The sequence below is a fragment of the Bactrocera oleae genome, chromosome 4 (genome assembly GCF_042242935.1).
Source record: "Bactrocera oleae isolate idBacOlea1 chromosome 4, idBacOlea1, whole genome shotgun sequence".
NCBI classification, from domain to species: Eukaryota; Metazoa; Arthropoda; class Insecta; order Diptera; family Tephritidae; genus Bactrocera; species Bactrocera oleae.
In genome coordinates, this window is record NC_091538.1 from 54998162 (window position 1) to 55016733 (window position 18572).

At 36.5% G+C, this 18572-nt stretch overlaps 2 protein-coding genes across 8 annotated transcripts in view; one reads left to right on the top strand and one right to left on the bottom strand.

Moving 5' to 3' along the window:
* The window catches only part of LOC106619178 (peptidyl-prolyl cis-trans isomerase-like 3), a 142330-nt gene that overhangs the window by 85805 nt on the left and 37953 nt on the right, over positions 1-18572 (top strand). The gene's annotated exons all lie outside the window — the stretch shown is intronic.
* LOC106619166 (uncharacterized) overlaps positions 1-18572 on the bottom strand; it is a 154249-nt gene that overhangs the window by 15989 nt on the left and 119688 nt on the right. For 3 of the 4 annotated variants that reach the window (XR_011396271.1, XR_004976647.2, XR_011396269.1), the window contains exon 3: positions 16839-17873. The exons of the other annotated variant lie outside the window; for it this stretch is intronic. The gene's annotated coding sequence lies outside the window, so the exon portion shown is untranslated. Of the gene's footprint in view, positions 1-16838; positions 17874-18572 lie in introns of those variants that run through there. 4 annotated transcript variants of the gene reach the window in all.

The window sequence follows — 18572 nt, forward strand, 5'->3', positions numbered from 1 at the left end:
GGTACCTGATTTGCGTTGCCTTGTTAATTTTCTCTTGCCCGTTGCCATATTTGTTTTTGTTGGCTTTTATTATACCCTGAACAGGGTATATTAAATATGCCACGATGTTTGTAACAAGGAAAACTCAGCGATAATTTGAAGTAAATATATGTATAAATGCTCAGCATGATCAGCTGGGTCGATTCAGCAATGTCCGTCAGTTGTTGAGATATCGGTATAATATAATGTACAAAACACATCCTTTTCTCTCCAAGGAGCTGCTCATTTGTCGGAACCGCTGTTATCGTAGAAATATAGCATATAGCTGCCATACAAACTAAACGATTGGAATCAAGTGCATGTGTTGAAACCTTATTTATTTGACGAGATATCTCTACAAAATTAAGCATGTTTATAGTCCATGGCAATGGTGCAATCTCCGTAGAAATTGTTCTAATCGGACCACTATAGCATATAGCTGCCATACAAACTGAACGATTAAAAACAAGTTCTTGTATGAAGAACTTTTTTATTTGACGAGATATCTTCACGAAATTTGGCACGAACTATTTTCCTAGGCAATGCTATGATTTCTGAACAAATATTTAAGTTCGGGCCACCATATTATATAGATGCCATACAAACCGATCAAAATTAAGTTCTTGTATGGAAACTTTTGTATTTGTGAAGGGTATTATAGCTTGGGTGCAGGCGAAGTTACCGTTTTTTCTTATTTTATTTGACTTTTAGTTTGCTTTTGTAGCATTGGCCGACAAGCTGTGCCCCATTCGATGCATCTTGATGCGACTTAATCCATTAATTTATATCAAAATAAAGTATTTCCCACTCCGAAACTGTTTCGTTTGGCACAGCGGCAAAGAGGCATGGCAAGCGCGTTCTGCTACTGACCGCATATCTGACCGACGTCGACGAACCTCAATCACCAACATGCGCATACAACAAGCATGCCTAGGCCGAGGAAGTTGAGGCGCGCGGGCCAGCGGCGGCAAACTCATTTAGACTTGTTTGCATTTGCATGCGATTTTTGTATTCGTTCTGCTTTTACCTTTTGCTGTTGTATGGACTTTTTCTTTTATTCTTTTACTTTTGCGCCGCTCTTTCGTTTATTCAACGAGTATCGCGCGAATGTCGCCGTAAAAATTGCCAATTCTTTTAATCTGCTTTAAGCCTTGCTTAGTTATTTGTTATAATACTCCCCTTGTTTTTGTTGCTACTATTATTGTTGTTGGTGTTGTTGTTTTTCCAGTGCAGTGGTTTGTGAAATTCGCGCATGCGTGCGTTGCTAAGCCACATTCACACATAGAAACTTGGCGCGCTCTTGTGCCGGCACATGCATTCGTTTACGTTCGCGTCCACCTCGCACGCCTCGTGCATGTGTGGTATTTGTGTGCGCCGCTCGTCTGTCCATATGTGGGTGTTGTGCTGTCATTTTATCACCTCAGCCATATTCTGAATTTTAATAACTTTTTTAGGATTGGCGAAACGCGAATGCCGCTTGAGTGTCGTAAATTCGCGGAATCAAATAACGATAAAAAAATGCCAGACCCCGGCGCAGCAACTAAGCTAACGCTAAGCAAGTCAAGCCGCAGTCAAGGAGAGTCGCAACGCAAATTCGACGACGCATAGTAAAACACAAAACATTGACAGGCCGAAATGCATTAGAAGCTTTTATCGCTGATTAATGACGGAAACGTTGAAATTTTTTTTTTCCAATTGCTAAAATCGCCACCACTCGACACTCAAATGGCACATTAGAAGAGAGTTTGCCATTGTGAAGGCGCGTCCGGATGATAGTCGGCTCGCTAGCGGTCCATCGGCGCGCCGTTAAAGTCGCCAAAATGAATCACGGCAGATGTTGGACTTTGTCATCAATTGTAATGAGATGAATTTGTTAATTTGTTGTAGCACCGCCAAAGTCAATTCACACTCTAAAATTCGCAACACTTTAATATCTCAGTACTGTCAATGCGAAAGGAAATACCCCGCCGCCTGACTAGCTAGCATACAAGTATAATATGTAGCTCTCTAGCTCGGCACAAGTGTTCCGCAGTCCGCCATCGCCTGCTTGTTCAGCTGTATGTGTTTCTTTTTCCGCCTGTACCACCCAGGCGCATATTTCATTAGGCCACTCAAGTTATGGTCGGACCGATATGCTGCGCCGCCATTCAAACTGCAAAGCTCTCTTGCTTATTTTTTTTTAACTTCTTTTTTCAACATTTCAAAACGAAATGCCCAAACAAACATACAGCTGTAGATGAGGTCTGTACATTTGAAACACTTGAACACATTATAGTCCGCTGATAGGAAGGTGTATACTGTATCTAGTATTTTTGTTTATGTTGATGATGAGGCAAAAAATAAAATATCGAAAATAGAGGTGCAGAGAAAAGTCATAAATGTGTGACGGAGATTGCAATGCTGCACTCACTTCCAGCTGTAAGAATATAAATATATGGTGGCCTGTAGGAAAGTTTACCAGCAACGGAAGCTTGCGCGTTGGTGGTTTAGCATATATGCGCTGTACACTTTATATTGTACAGTGAATCGGGCATCATTGATGGTTCGGGCTATTTCGTGCCTGAATTGGAGAATGTTAATGTGGACGACCTTTGGTTCCAACTAGATGGCGCTACATGCTAAATATAAAGCCAAGGAAACAACCAATTTATTGAAGGAAGCTTTTGGAAACCACATTATCTCGCAACGTGACCCGGTGGGATGGCCTCTAAAATTGTGCGATTTAACACCGCTGGTCTATTTTTGAGGGGTTATGTGAACCCGCTTGTCTAGGCAGATAAGCCCGAAACGATTGATGACTTGAAAGAAAATATTTGGTGCGTTATTGCTAACAAACGGCCACAACTGCTGCAAAAGTGATCAAATATTAGGCCCCTCGGCTGGAATTTATTCGAGCCAGCCATGGCAGTCACATGCCCGAAAACATTTTTAAAACACAATGGCAAACCTTTATCTTAATAATAAAGTTAAATTCTTGACCATAACATTAAATAATATCCGTTTTATATGTTCTTGAAAACCACATGTCTAAAAAAACAACCTTTATATATTTTATCCCTAATATATTATTTGCAATTCTTAATTTTGTTTTTTTAGAACAAAACACGATTTCCTTTCACAAAAATTTCTCTGCAGGGATACTCTTCCTGGAGTAAGCATATTTGTGCTTGTCTAAGAGCTCCACATGTGCCAACGACTTACCATAAAAGAACTCACGAAAACTGTAACGTTTCGCACTGTCTTTATATAAAATAATGAAAGAACTTCAAAAAAAATGTTTGTCTGTGACTTTATTTCCTCTTAACCGATTTTGTGGCATACAGTGGTACCTGGTTATAGAAAACCATTCGATTTAGTTAAAGCTATTTCTGAAATATTTTTCGAAGGGTCTTTTAGACTCTTTTGTTTTTGAAGGCATCATCAAATTCTAAAGTTATAATAAGGTTTTTATAAACTTTCTTACGTCGCGGTACTTATAGTCTTGTTGAAAGCTACTTTTCGGTGGTCACTGGCTGCAGGAAACCGTTGGATTTCTTTGCAACTATTTCCGTACTATTTTTCGAGTTGTGTTTTGGACCATCATCAAGTCGCAACTGTATGCACAAAATATTGACACTTAAAGCAATATCCACTGTGTTTAACTGAATTGTTGTCCGCCTTTTCACGTGAAATTGACCGGGGTTAAACAAATTCATTAAACCAGACCAATATAGGATTTCCCGCAAATCACGCTGACTGGGCACTTGTGATTTGTGTCAATATTGTTCAAATACATATAGGAAGAAAAACACTCACACACACGTACTTATTTGGGCTGTAATCGTGCTCTTCTGCTCCTACAACTCATCCATCCACACACTCGTGCACCGACATATCGTTGCGTACGCTGTGAGTACTTGTTTCTATGATTGCGTTGTTTACTTTTCGCTAACAAACAAACAAATAAACAGAATGAAATTGTGAAAAATGTATTTATTTTCCAAAAAAAAATTCAACTTCGAAATTACTTTACGTTGAAGTAGCGCTCGGACGCCCCAGCGCTGGTGGTTTATTGTGAATGAAGTGCCGTGGAATGGATGTATGTTTGTATGTATGTCCATACCTACCGTTGTCTGTCTGGCTGCGTTTCTATATGTTTCTGATTATATTTTTCTATTTATGTTATTGTTTCCTTATTAAGGCCGAAATACTTGTCGTAATTGCGTTAAATCGTTAAATTATGCGTTGCTATTTAATAAGTTTATTGTTGTGGTTGTGTTTTTTAATTCAACTTATACAAAGTAAAAAGTCTCATTTCAAGCTGTATCGCCTGATTGCGTGTACTCTTTCGAAATTCGTATTGTTTAAGCTGCAAGTAACTGCTGCAAACACTTTCCACGTCAGTGGTAAGCATTAGAATATGTAGGATATAATCAAATGTAGATCGAGGCTTACACGATTGAAGACCGTGGTCTCTCCGCCGTCCCAGATGATTGGCATCGTCTAATTCGAGTAGTACCGGCCTTCTCTATCCTCGATCGTAGTGGATTCAAGCGATATCTTCATGATACCGTTCGGGTTCTTGCTGAAAGTATGGCTAATCCAGCACCATTTTCTGAGCTATATTTAAACCAGAAAGGGTTCCTCATTTTGAGGATGTAATTGCGTCTCAGCAATGGCTTGTGGATTATCACCACTCCAAATTCGACAATTTTGTTTATTAAAGTACCCATTTAACCGAAAGAGAGCTTCATCGATGAACAAAATTTCGGTGTGAAAATCGCATGTGCGACGCGTTTGATTGTCGTTCGGCTTCAATGCTTGCCCGAGTTGGATGGTAAGCCCCCAGACCAAGCTCCTTCCACAAAAGTGGATAGCCACAGCTCTAATTGTTATACGCGGTCACATTCGAATCTTCTTCGAAACTCTGCTCTACAGCAGCAATTGCGTCTTCGGTGCGCACTGTACGGCGTCTCTGAGCATGTGCATTATCCAATACCGAACCATTATTTAGGTAATAAATTTTGCACGATTTGCAAACGTTATTCCGGAGTAAGTATATTTATTATGAAATTCCGAAAAAAGTATTGCCTCATTGAAAACCATCCGCTTAAAGAAGACTCGGTATTTGTTCTACGGTTTCTATTCGTGTCATTACATATCATCTAATGTATATTTATATGCATAGTCGTATATGTATTTGTACACTAATAAACCATTTTTAGGTATAATAGAGTTTCAGACATAATAAAGTCTTTATTAAAATTGGGGAATATGAATTATGTAGAATTGTGCTTGGCATTCCAATTAATTGGCGCCACGAAAAGTAGCAAGTTTGACGCATTAAAGCCTAATTTTTCCAACAAATAATTGAGGCTTGTTTTTTTACATTTTTAACTTCGAATTGTGGTGGTTTGAACGCATATTGATTTTCTGATATTGATTTACAAGTTCCATGTACAAGTAAGAGGTATTGATCTCGTGCAGATCAGTTGTAAAGCCGATTTTGGGAACAAGCCGGTCGACTAATTTCACGTTACTGTGCGACGCTTGGTTTTTTTAAATTTGTTTTTTGCTATTTAAAATATGAATATGCTCTTTTGTATATGAACATTGTCACGTAAATATTTTTGGTTGATGCCCACATACGATTAAAGCGATCGTATATGCGATCGCAGCATCGAGCCGACAGCGTATGTGCTTATGTGTGAATGTGTGCGTTCGTAGGATAGTTAATCATCGATGGCAATGGCTGACAAATCTGGCAAAAACACGGCTGACTGCTGGTATCGCTGACTGGTTGGTCACTTTGATGTGTCGCTGTCCAACTGCCGCCGCCGCTGCTGCTGCTGCTCTTACTGTTGTTGTTGCTGCTGTACTTGCTGCAAGGTTACGGTTAACTCGTTGCATGGTACATTGATCGTCGTCAGCATAGTCGGCCGGCCGATCGGTCAGTCATACGTTTTGTTTGTTGTTGAGAAATTCCTGCCGCAATGCGATGTATTGGCTACCATCAAAATATGTCATAATTGACCGCTGGCAACAAGCCGACAACATTCGTGATAAGTTTCTAAGAATTTTTGTCCACTGTTGAGACCGCATCTTGACTTGGAAGCGCTTCGACGCATTCAATGCCAACACACACATACTCACATTCCCATTAAACAGTACCACTACATGGACATATGTTTCTACACACCTTTGCTTTCGTCCACCCGGTACAGGTGTACATATTACGAATGGTGTAAACGAACTTCATTGATAGCGGCGTGCGAGCATTGCAAAACGCGTTGCTGCCACATCGTACACCGCGTCGATACGTTTCGTTGCGCTTGCGCGACTGCGCGGCATTTTGCACATTGTGCTCGCATCAGTTACGGTGGTAAACGAGTGCGATCGTTCAGTTAAACGGAGCTAATGCCGCCGCCACCAACAACAAGCAACAACAACACCACCTTTGCAGCCATCACATCACTGCCCAGTGAATCACCCCGTACAAGTGCCGTGTGTCGTACAGTGTGCTGCAACTAACTATTCGCCTCAACGCTGGTTGTCGTCTTCGTCGGAGTTGATCACTGCTGCTGGAGGCGCTTTGCGGTGGCAGCAATGTGCAAGCGGACATTTTCGGCTTCTTCCATCAGTAGTTGCTCGTACTGCATCTTGCTGCAGCTTGTTGTAAGACAAGCGTTCTAACCGTACGCGCTGTCCACTCGCTATCTGCCACATTGACCCAACTCGGCCTGCTACAATAACAACTGCCGTACATTTTCGTACATAAGTGCACCACTTCATTTGCATATTGAAGATTTGTATGGATGATTTAATAAAAGGAATCCGGTGATTTTATCGATAGCGCCCGCTTACCCCGCCCCATGTCCCGTTGCGAGAAGCGCGTCCAAAGTGTAACACTGGTTTATTTTGTTTATGGGCGGGATACTTACAAGAAGCTCTTGCAGCTGTTGGTGCATGAAAATTATATTTCGTAGTTTTGAAATTCTTTGAGCTTTTTTTCATTAAGTCTAGAAAACTTTTTAAAAATGTACCAAAGTCTAGAGTTCATCTAACGTTGCGTTTTAGCCGCAAAAAAAACCAAAGCAAGATGATAATTGATAAATTCGCAATTACCCATTCTTACTTCGAGTGCTTCATCACAGATCTTATTTTCAGGCTCGAATCAGCGGTGAAGGAATACATGAAAAATCTAAAGTAAAAGTTAGGAGGCTGTTAGGTTTAGAAGGTCGATTCCTTCAACTGTAATACAAATAATTTCTAATATTATCTAAACTTAATATCTATACGAATATTTGTCCGAAAACCCATAGCATTTACGTTGATTTTTTAAACTTTCGGTTCTTTAGAAACATTAGGTTCCTTAGCTTTATATGAAAAGACAGATCTTTGGTATACTTATTACTGATTATATTAGAATATTAAAAAAATTTGATCAAGATCGTTTCATGAAATATATGTCGATTTCATACTCTTAGCAGTATTTTAAATTATTATTTTTTTAATCTCCCGATATACTTGTATGAGATCTAATGAAAAGAGATCGTTTATTTTTTAAATGGATAGCTTTAATAACGCGTTTATACATAAGTGCTATCCGATGATCCTTTATTTCGTTGGAAAGATAAATTTGTACTAAAAATGGTATTGACGGGAAATCATCTATGGGACTTGTTACCCTACTGCCAAACTCTTAATTCCGACCTGTACTATCAACCGTTGGACCATCTGAAAGAAGAAATTGGTCATAAAATTGTAAAATTTGCAACCAGTTCAAATTTGACATAACTCGTATCATTCTAACTATGATAAATAAAACTCAATTTAAGGGGGCCGTATACCTTCGCGGTCATATTTTGGGCATATTTTTATACCCTGAACAAGTTTGTAACACCCAGAAGGAAATGTTGGACACCCTATAAAATATGTACATAAATGATCAACATGAAGAGCTGAGTTGATTTAGCGATGTCCGTCTGTTTGTCTGTCTGTCTGTATATATGCGAACTAGTCCCTTAGTTTTTAAGCTATCGATCTAAAATTTTGCACCTGTCCTTTCCTCAATCATTTGTCGGAACGGCCGATATCGGAGCACTAACATACAAGTATAACTGCCATACAAACTGAACAATTGGAATCAAGCGCTTGTATGCGAAACTTTTTTTATTTGACAAAATATAATCACGAAATTTGGCATGGATCATTATTTAAGGCTGAAATGGAATCACCAAAGAAATTCTTTAGATCGGGTCACTATAGCATATAGCTGCCATAAAAACTGAACGATCGGAATCAAGTTCTTCTAAGGAATCTTTTGATTTATGAAGGGTATTATAGCTTCGGTTGCACCGTTTTTTATTGTTTAACGATAAATTACAAAAAAAAATACTCATGATATTTGCAAAATTTTTTTTACATCAATAATTAATTTCTAAACTTGGATATAAAAATAAAAAACATTTGTTTCCAAACTCTGTCCTTGTCGCGCTTTTGACTCCCTACTATTACGATGTAGTCGACTTCTTGGCAATAGAATTCCGCTTCAGAACCCATTAGTTCTTTTAAATATTTGAAAATCTGACCAAATAGCAGCTAATCAAAAAAAAAAAAAAATTTAGATCATATAAAATCGACAAAGACTGTCATAATCGAGCCAAAACTTAAAAGGGTAACGCGTTTAAAGAAGTATGAGTGACGTGAATAGTCAGTGTAGGGCTGGATTTGGAAAGTAAAACAACATACTTTCGATTTACGACATCCTAAATTCAAAATTATGAATTTCGTTTTACTAGACCTTATATATATATATTATACATACAATATCAGACAAAGAAATTAAATAAGTAAGGTGGTTTGATATACAAATGTTCCGGTTTTTATGGTCTGTATCATATACAAGTATATCATAGTAGATTACTCTGAACTAAAAACACGGTTTAGTTTTTTGATAAATAAGCTAGAAAACAAACGAAAATCACCCAGCGAAAGCGATTTGGGTTAGTAAAGTGCAACCGCGTCCTGTTTCTATTCAAAAAAAGGGTAGATATGGTTCTTATATATTTGATCTTGAACGTTTTATTGAATTATATAATATCCATGGGTGATTTCCGGATGAAAATCTCAAAAGTTGCTATTTTCAATAGAAATATTAAAATAAATATATACTTCCAATCTAATGCTTCCCAGGTGAATCCATTTTTAGATAAAATGACAGATAAATTGCTTCTTTTTTTTTTAAGAGAGCTCATCAGTTTTTAATTTTTCCGATTTTATTGCCTTGTGACAAGATAGATCTCGACTCTGCCAGGATTTTCAACAGATTCATTACGTAAGTCTGCTTCATTTATTTTAAATGTCAATTTAGTGGATATGTGGGTATCATTGAGAAGAAAAGGCTTAAGAAATTCACATTAAGCCCACTTTTCAACGGTAGAATTGTGTGACCCTTAATAACCCCCTACAGATGTTTTAGACTGATCCCGTTGACTGGCTGCTAGAAACATTGATATAAAGAGACTTAAATGAATTTTCATAAAAAACCATACCATTACGTCATCCTACTATTCCTTCCCTCATGGCTCTGCAACTATTGCACCCATCAATCTTTTTAGCACGTTTGATAGCACAAAACTAAAAGAGCTAATCTTCTGAAAACGCTTGGACCACCAGAAATGTTTTACGCCTAATCCATCAAATGAAACATTTTGTCTGCACATCTGTAGCTCTATATTTCAATTTAGGCTCGCGAATTATACTCATTGTGGACATAACTCTGCATACAAATGTATATATGTACATATATACCTACAGATGTTGGCGCATGCGTGCATCATGAGCGAATATTGAACAAACAACAATGAAAATGTGGCAAAAATGGTAATGAGATGAAAGAAGTCCGCCTTCGTAGCAATTGTGGCGGTGGCAAAGGGTCTCGCGCCGCAATACGTCATCGGTTCCACCCGGTGGCAAAAGGGCAGATGTAGACTTTGCGGCAAACGCTCGCTCGCTCGCCCAGCCAACCATTTTCATGTGCTCCATTTTGGTTCCTACAAATATGAGGCCTTTCATGCAGTCATGTGATTTTTCATACAAACACACACACACATATATATATATATATATATAATGTCTAGAAATATACGTTTATGAATAGTATGAACACGTTTAGAGCTTCGTGCGCTAAACAACTGGCGGCGGAGTGAAGGCGCGCTTGGGCGATCGGTGGCGTTCAGCGCTTGACGATTTGGCGGCTGGCGGCTGCTGGCTGGCGGCCGCTGATGTGTGGCGTACAATGGTCATGACAGACAACAATTTCGCACACGCAGACACGACATATTACACATACGTGAACAATGTTTTGGTTAGCAACAAAGCAACAAAAACACCCCAGCGCAAGCAACAATAAAAATAAAAGCATAATAACGAAACCAAAACCGAAACAGCAACAGTAATAGGCAGGCAGGCGTCTTGTGACAGCAACAACTACCCGGCAATGTTTCACATTCACCCAAGTATGACGATGATGACAAACAAGGATTCCAAACTCAGATACCTGGATTCTTTTGGATAATTAAAAGCACTTAAGTTGGAATTTTTCGGGTTTTGTTTTTCTTAAGAAGCAAACAGCAACTTTGTCGTGCAGCGCTGTGCCACATCTGAGTGACTTCTTTGCTCGCGAATAGAATCAGCTCGGACTAAGAGAAAGAAGGCTGCGTGCACTTGAAGGTCAATATTCATGCTTTTGGTAGGCAAGCGGTGTGCACCGACTCATAAATGAACACAATTAAAGTGTATTGTAGAAAAGTAAAACGGAAATTTTGAAAAAATAATATAAAAATCAACTAGTAAGGAAGTGTAATGTGCGTGCGGAAGTGCATCTTGCGATCATATTCCGGGATGACAAATTCATATATTAGTCGCACCGCTTGCGTACCTATTGGACAGTGTTCAGTTAGAACACCTATAATAGCTGCGAGATTGGGTTTGCTAAGTGCAAGTAGTTCGGCGGTTATTTACGGTTCACTTTGGGTCAAAAGGATCTCGCAGTCGCACAAGTTGTGGTTGTTAACCAGCGCTTGCCAAGCTCACTGGAGGACCATATACCCTGCGCTAAAACGTAAGAGAACATCGGACAACTGACTCGCTTTTAATCGGATGAAATTGGGGCAAGGGTGCCCTCCCTAGCAAGCTCATCGGCTTTGCAGTTTCCGGCGATTCCATTGTGACCGGGCACCCATACAAGCCTAATATGGAAAAAGCTTAAAGCTATTGTTAATGATATACTGAACCCCTTGTCTAGTTTTGAGCGCATAGCCAGGGAGCTCGTAGCCAGTAAAGCCGCTCGGTTATCGATATGAATGCACACCGCTCTGAAGGAGGCTATATTTCGGAGCTGTTTATCTACCGCTACCTTCATGGAAGCCACCTCCGCTTGGGAGACACTACAGTGGTGTAGCAGCCTGAAACTAAAGTTGATGAAGAGTTCCCGATCCATCCCGATGAACAAAATTAATTGATTTTGCCGATAAAACCATTTGTTCTGTCTTTTTTTTAAAAGTCCTGTTTACTTTGGTGCGCACCTTGTATTATTTTTTTGTGGATGTGGTTATCGACCATTCCAAGTAGATCTGAGCTCGGAACAGCTTCATTGAGTTTTCTCATTATTTACGTAAGTTATTGCTTGTTCGAATGGACGAGGAGCCACCAGACTTGAGTAAATATTGTAACTGCCTTTTTTCGTTCTTTCTTTTGTAAACTTATTTTCTGTACTCATAACTTTCGATATACCATATATTATAGTTCTTCTATCTAACAGCCACTGGCTGTACAAAACAATAATACTCAAGGTACAACATTTTGCTAGTACAAAAATAGGGGACATTTTTTAAATAAATAACTAGAGCGACCTCCAGAAGACCGCGCTGAGTTTGCACCATTTATTCATACAGCTGTACATAAAGCTAGCCATATGTTTGCTCGGCAGGTAACAAAAAAAAAAGAAAGAAAAAAATTAAAATTATATTTTTTGCCATTCAATGCTACATGGGAGAGCGTTCTACTAAATCGTCTGGGTACAACCAAATTTGGCCTAGGTCCACATTTACACGCATTTATGTACCATATATTTATTTATGTGTATGATTGTACTGATTGTACGAGCATGTAGGTATTTGCGCGTGTGCATTCATTTCGGAATATGTGATTATTTCTTTGAAATCGATCTGCTCGCAATGAGCTGTCCATTTAGCAATGATAGCATAGTCTAGAAATATTCCAACCCAAGCTCCACATTTATAGTTCATATTTATGTAACTATGTCATAATGAAAACTATTTTAATATGTGTAATTATAAAGGACTCCTTCGGATGTTAAAAATAGTCTAAGCATGTTGAAACGACGAAGTTGATATTCTTCGAGGAGACTCATCATGAGAGTCAAAAGTGGAATGATTCGTAATGAACAAGTATGGGTGAAATGTGAAAATATTCGCTTAGCTATACTTATAAATGTGTACATGTCCGTAAGGATATGTAGAGTTATGTACAGGCCATATTTGAAATATTACCCTTGTTCACTTTGCAATTTTCTGCTCATTGCCAGAATATCATATCGGCGCCTGTGATGTATGATTACTATAATAGTTGGCGAGAATTTGCGATCGCTACGAAAGTAGAATTCATGCTGTCATTGCTTTGGTTTTTCAGAAAATTTAAATATAATATAATTTAAAAAAAAATATTTACATAGCATAATTGGCACTTAAACCTTCACTTGATGTTTGTTCCAGCTTTTGCTATGATGTATATTTTTCTTGACAGTCAGATATGCCTCTGAGTGGTTGAATGTTTTGGATGGAGTGACGGCCGTTATTAATAAGAATCCCTTTTCGACTCTTTCGAGGTATGAACCCATGGCCCACTGAAGTGTATTAACGCATGCTTATGTATCACACTGTCTCACTAAGATCCATCGATATACTTCAGATCTACTTAAAATGTACAGTCTCTACAAAGTCGGATACTATATTTCGCTCTTAATATTTGCTAACTTCAATTTCGACGACGATAATCGAGAGCAGTTCAAAATCTAACTTCCCATATGATTATTGAACGCTTCGTCGAGAGACAAAATTTTTAAATTTTTAGTAGAACAAAACTTACATAAAAATGTGAGTTGTTCTATTAAAAATTTTACGGAAAAAATTATTATTTTTATAGCGATACCACAAAAAATTTGGAACCTTATCGATCCAGTTATATAGAGCGGGGCGATAAGTTATACTTGATCCACCTTGCATTCTTAGTGGAACTATCTTCCCTACGACACATCTTTATTTGGTTAACAAGTATCCAATTTGAATTATGCAAGTTTTTACTGTAGAGATATTAAAAAATTGCTTGAAATATTAACTCCATAAACTATTTTTGGGTTTTCCCACGTCCTCCGAAAGGAGGAAAGAGCGGACGAGATAAGCTTTGGTAGCAAACATCTGTAGGCCCAGAAACAAGGCTCTGGGGTCAACGTATCCGATATAATGTACTGATCTAAGCCAATTCCAATACGGAGTAAAAATACTACATTGCCTTTTAATTAGCAGTCTGTCAGCAGTAGTTGGACTTACTCTTTTGCACTTGTTTTCTTGCTCTTAAAGACATTTTATAAGTAGTATTCGAGTCCTCTGCTCTGGGTTACTAGTCCTACTAGTCATATTATATATCGTTGGTACCATATCGGTTTATCCGTTAGTAATTATATAAGTTTCATATGCTAAAGATTAGCATTTCTTTTTGGTGAAGTGGAAAATAATAATCCAAATGAATATCGTTATTCATATTTCCATTACGATGCCGAATACCACTACAGTAATCGCTTCGTGGTAATCGTCAAACGTAACATAATATACTACTCTGGTGCTCATCCGTTCAAGAACTGTCAACTCTGCAAAATTCTGCCGCTACAACAACAACAACGACAATTCTGGTGCTTATATGTCCGCACAACTTTTTAATTCACCAAACTCCAATAATTTTCTCTCCAAAGCAATTATTTTACCCATACGACTACTGTTCTCCAATAAACAACAGCATGTGATTTGTTTCACCCGTTAATGCGTAATAATTGACGTATATCAACGAATGCATGTGGTGTTTTGGAAAATTTTCGAGATTTAGAAAAGAAAATTGTGTTGCATTCCATACTTTGGGGTGAAACGAATTTCTAATATCTTCTTTAAATTGCCTCAAATCAGTTGAGACCACTTGTGAGAGTGCATTATCGCCTGCCAGTGTATTTGTTGTAGTGAGAGTGAATTAGGTAAATGTCAGTAATGAGTGCTTTCGTTACAGTTCTACTAATGATACAAAGAAATGCTGTCAAAATTTGAAACAAACATCATTTTTCATAATCACCAACGTTCAAGTAAAAACAACAACAACAACCGTCTCTGAGATCCATGCATTCTTTTCGCACTCGAATGGGCAACTAGTCGAGACTTGGTAGTTGGGAAGATCGCTGTTGGCTGTTGGCTTCGGGGCAGGGGCCGAGATTGCAAAGCGAACGCACTGACAGCTAACAGTTAGTTAGAAATAGACTTCACATTTGAAAGGCGAACAACGAACGAAAGAAAGTAAGTGAAGAAGAAAGAACTGGGCGCATTATGGCTTTTCGCTACGTTTGATTAACCTTGAAGGCATAGCTGGAACGAGTCACAAAGCAGAGCAGAACGGAATGGAGCGAGTAATGTGCGTGGCCGAGTGTTGGCAGCGTCGGAGAATGCGGGGCAAACAACAAAAGTTGAACAATTTTAGTTAACTTACGAGTACTCATATGTTATTTGGGGGTTTTTCAGAGTCTGTTTGTAATTTTATTTTGCGTTTTTTGTTTTTGTAGTGTTTTCTTCATTTTTCTTTCGTTTCTGCTTTTACTTAGTTGTTTGTTTGTTTTTGTTTTTGCATTTGCTTTTTTCTCATCTGTGCTGCTAAACATTTCCCATGCGCTAGAAACACACACGCGTCTATGCACTCACCCATGCATACATACACACAAACACGCGAGCATTCGAGCGATTTGTGGAAATGTGACGGCTGATGGAATACTAGCGACTTTGCAGCAGGTTCCACCATTCAATTCTCGTTTCTTTCCGTATTTTTCATTGTCAGCTCTGTCTGCTCACCTTTTTAGTTCAACTCTTGGCATATAAGCAACAACAACAACCTATAATCATTCTTGCTACACACGCGTGTGTTTTAATTTATCATTTTCGGACAACCATTGCTTGTAAACAAGATATTAATTAATCTGGCTTATATTAGTTTCATTAGCAAACATTAATTAGGTACCTTCGAAAAGCCAACCACCTACTGTTTGGGTTTTTAGTTTGTAGATTTGAATTGAAAAAGATGGTTATGATGGACATGATGGTTTTGCTAAGCGTTGAATGGATCGACTTCGTACCACTTTGTGCGTGTTAGTTTGTCTGCGTAGCAAGTTGTTACTACGCTAAGTTGAGCTCACATTTGGATGTATAAATCCATTTTCCAAATTACATATTAACCTACTTAATTATACCGCTAAACAATACGAGCTTGTGGTATATTTAGCCTTTTGACACTAATCGCTACTGCATTCAACTGATGTAAGCTTTGTCAAAATTATTATTATTCAAATTATTAAAATTATTTTTAATTTGTTTTATTATTAACTATTTTTTAAATTTTTTTTTGGAATCATTGTTATTTTTTCAATTTATTTAATATTTTTAAATTAAATTTATTTTTTTTCCTTTTTAATTATATTTTAAATTATTTTTAATTTAATTTTATTTATTATTTTTTTCCAAATATTTTAATGTATTATTTTTTCTAATTTATTACTTTTATTTTTAATATTATTTTTTATTTTTTTGTTATCTTCTTATGTTTTATTATATTTATATAAATAATAATCTTATCATCTGATATGAGCTTTACCAAAGTTATGATTATTTAAATTATTTAACTTGTTTTTTTCTATTATTTGTTATATATATTATTAATTAACATTTTTTTTGGTTTTTTTCTATTTAAACTTTTTTATAAAATTAATTTTTTTCTATTTTTAGTCATATTTTAAATTATTTTATTTTTAAGTTTAATTTTATATTGATTTTTTTAAATATTTTTTGTTTTTTTTAATTTTCTTTATTTTTTGATTTTTTCTGCTCTTTTTAATTTGATTTTAAACCGATGTAAGCTTTGCTAAAATTATTATTATCTACATTATTTAACTTGTTTATTAGTCATTTTTTTAAATAATTTTTTGTTTTTCAATTTTTTTTTTACTTTTAATTATTTTTTATTTTTTTTTTTATATAATTTTAATTATTTTTTATTTTTTTTATATAATTTTAATTATTTTTTATTTTTTTATATAATTTTATTTTTTAATTTACCTTTTTCACCTTTCTCCTTTTATTAATTTCATTTTTTTTTCCAACATAAATTACATAATAATTTATTATTGTATTATGTATATGTACATAAGTTGTTAGAAACTCATTAACTAAAGCAATTTGAGTGACCTGCAGGCACTTATTTGCCATTAAGTTGTTAGTGAGGCTAAACTGTTTACCATTTGTGACGGTTCGACGTTGAAATGAATTAAAGCAGGCTGTAGAAGATCTACTAAACAAATATTAGATTATTTTATTTTAATAACGCACATTTTATTGGATTACATGAGGATTTTGGAGGATTTTGTCATTACAGATAATTAAAATGATTTAATCTTTTATACTAAAAATAAATAAATTAAAAGCTTAAACAAATATCTACTATTTAGTAAAGCATAGTCATCGTTTTTTCGAACTTTTTTTATTTAAAAAAATATAATATACAAGTTTTTTTTTATACATTTTTGTTGTGAGTTTCTATCCTCTTGGTTTAAAAAGGTATTATCGTTATTTCAAAACTAATTGGAATACAAAAAATTCTGAAGAGAAAATTGTTGTCTAAATGAAATCCGTAACATACCTCATAAAGTACAAACAAGTCTATGTCCAAACTTATCTTTGAAGTTTATAGCTTATTTTCAGGTACACAATCGCTATTCGATTACTTTCAATGCCAACAGTTTTATAAATTTCAGTTATATCTAGATCATCACAATTTAAAATATTGCTTCCGGGTCCCAAGAATAGGAACGAGAAGGAGCTTTTTGCCTCAGACCAAGCTTTGGTCAACTACTAACAACTGGGCAGTCTCTAGGTCCTTCTGACCAAGGGTAAATCGTAAGATTTCTTGCGAGCTCTTCGCTCAAAATAAAGTCCACCTTTAGTTGTTGGAGTTCTAATTGAACAGTGTTCAATCCGCATTCATTCGGTAAGGTTGAACATTTTACCGGATGGCAGTTTAATTTATTTTTTTAGTTATATCCATTTTTTATCAAAAAATACAACACTCTTCAGATTTCTTCTTCCTGATGAACAAAATTGTGAAATCGTATTCTAACTGGGTTTTTGGTTGGAAAAGTTTCATGAGGAACTGTGGAACCGTTAACCTTATTTTCTAAGGTCAATATCTTATAAATTTCTATATTCAAATTGTTTTGAATACAATTTTATGCCTCTTTAAGAGTCAGAGAGTAACATAGATAAGGACCGCTTCACCGGTTAGTTCATCTTCTTGTTAACATTAATTTAAAGGCTGTTGGCCTGACGATCGTTGAGTTTGTTCCTCGCGTTCGATTGGTGACAAAATAATCCTCCAAGCGCACTGTTTCGATTTTTAAGCCTTCGAAGCACATATGTTAATAGATTGACATACCTTTCTTGATTCCGTCTTGTAGCAAATTTCGGGTTCCCATTCACTTATTCAGTGCAGTCCGAGTTCTGCAAATAAACAAATCGTTTTCAGAGTTATATTTTTATACATTGAACAGGTTATATTAAGTTTGCCATGATGTTTATAACACCCAAAAGGAAACGTCGGAAACTCTATAAAGTATATACAAGTATATAAATGATCAAAGTGACGAGCTGAGGCGATTTGTCATTGTCTGTTTAATATGTCTGTCTGTCTGTCTGTATATACACGAACTTATCTCTCTGTTTTTGAGTTATCGATCTGAATCTGAATCTGCTTTTCTCATCAAGAAGCTGTTCAGTTGTCGGAACCGCTCTTTATGGACCTGTATCCACACAACATTTAGGATACATTATTATTCAATACAACACTATAATCTTCGACCAAATTGTTCGAATTGGACTACTATAGCAAGATAAAGATCTTTTCATACCCTTTTATGCTGTAAAAAAATGCTTGTGATGGGTATTATTGCTTCGGTACAATCGAAGTGTACGTTTTTTCTTGAAACGATATTTAAGATATATTTTCACAATCAAATCAATATTACATAATTCAAAAAATCAAACCTAAACCCATTAACTCAGTTACTTCCTGGCTACATTTGGCGCATTATTATGGAGTTTTATGCACTTGCAGCATACCGGTCAAATCTCAAATATTACTACAGATTATTCTTACAACTATTGTCAACGCAGATTGGGTAATTATGCCCAGCATTGGTG